At 41.1% G+C, this 1,425-nt stretch overlaps 2 protein-coding genes across 2 annotated transcripts in view; both read left to right on the top strand.

The window, feature by feature from the left end:
* The window catches only part of LOC117943360 (nuclear factor 7, brain-like), a 16,057-nt gene that overhangs the window by 1,620 nt on the left and 13,012 nt on the right, over positions 1 to 1,425 (top strand). The gene's annotated exons all lie outside the window — the stretch shown is intronic.
* LOC117943095 (nuclear factor 7, brain-like) overlaps positions 1 to 1,425 on the top strand; it is a 214,395-nt gene that overhangs the window by 205,351 nt on the left and 7,619 nt on the right. The gene's annotated exons all lie outside the window — the stretch shown is intronic.

Below are 1,425 nucleotides of genomic sequence, written 5' to 3'. Positions count from 1 at the left end.
ACACACACACACACACACACACACACACACACACACACACACACACACAAATGTGTTCAGATTAAGAAACACATCGGTGACTTAGGTTCGTCTGTTCAGCCCGGTCTCAGGAGCTTAGCTGTTGTTTTTGTCTCTGGAGAAACACTCGAAACAACTCATTAAAAACAGCCTCTTTTAATTAAGGAACATTTCAAAGATAAGAGCCTCGGTGTCCAAAGCCGAGTTGGAGATGATCATTCATGGTTTTATCTCGTCTCGCTTAGACTATTGTAACAGTCTTTTTATTTGTCTTAATAAGAAGGATCTTTGTCGTCTCCAGACTGTCCAAAATGCTGCTGCTAGGCTTTAAACCCACACGAGTAAAACGGCACATATTACTCCGGTTTTAGCTTCACTTCATTGGTTACCAGTGAGATTTAGAATGCACTTCAACATCTTGGTCCTAACTTTTAGAGTCCTACCAGGACAGGAACCCCCATCCATCTCAGACCTGATCCAGCTGCGTACATCCTCACGTAGTCTGAGATCAACAGATCAGAGACTACTAGTTGCCCCCCTTTCACATTTTAAAACTAGGGGGGACCGCTCATTTCAAGTTGTTGCACCCGGGTTGTGGAACGCTTTGCCTCCTTCCATGCGCTGCTTAGACTGTGTGGAAACCTTTAGAACTCAGTTGAAATCTCTGCTTTTTAAAGAGGCTTTTAACTAGATCGTAGGCTGGTTACGCTGGTCTTATGTGTACGTGTTATTCTTTAGTTTTTTGTGATGTATTGTATTTATGAGAGTTGTTAAATGCTTCCTTTTGTTGTGAAGCAATTTGTGATCTTCATCTGAGAAAAGTGCTATACAAACACACTTACTTACTTACAAAAGATAAGGTGAGTCTGGAAATACCCAGAACAAAGCTCTGTGTGTGGCTCTTTTAATTAGTATTAATTAATTAGTTTTACATGCTAACATGCTAACAGGCTAACCTCATTAAGATAAGGTGAGTCTAAAGCAGTATTTCAACGCTGTCTGTTGCTCTTTTAATTAGTATTAATTAATTAGTTGTGCATGCTAACATGCTAACAGGCTGACCCCATTACCAGCATGACCTCGTTCTGGTGGAACATCCCCCCCACGCTCACTGAGGGGTAACAAACCAGTGTCTCACCACTCGTGTGTGTGTGTGTGTGTGTGTGTGTGTGTTACTGTATGTGTGTTTTTATGTGTGTGTGTTACTGTATGTGTGTTTTTATGTTTTTATGTATGTTTGTTACTGTATGTCCGTGTGTGTGTGTTTGTGGTTGTGTGTCTGTGTGTATGAGTCTTACCGTGTGTGTGTGTCTGTATTACTGTGTTTGTGTATGTTACTGCATGTGTGTGTGTGTGTGTGTGTGTATGTTACTGTATGTGTGTGTGTGTATGTGTGTATGTGTGTGT

This window comes from Etheostoma cragini, chromosome 4 (assembly GCF_013103735.1).
Source record: "Etheostoma cragini isolate CJK2018 chromosome 4, CSU_Ecrag_1.0, whole genome shotgun sequence".
Classification (NCBI taxonomy): domain Eukaryota; kingdom Metazoa; phylum Chordata; class Actinopteri; order Perciformes; family Percidae; genus Etheostoma; species Etheostoma cragini.
The sequence above is the reverse complement of the archived record's forward strand: the minus strand, read 5'-3'. Positions and strand labels throughout refer to the sequence as shown.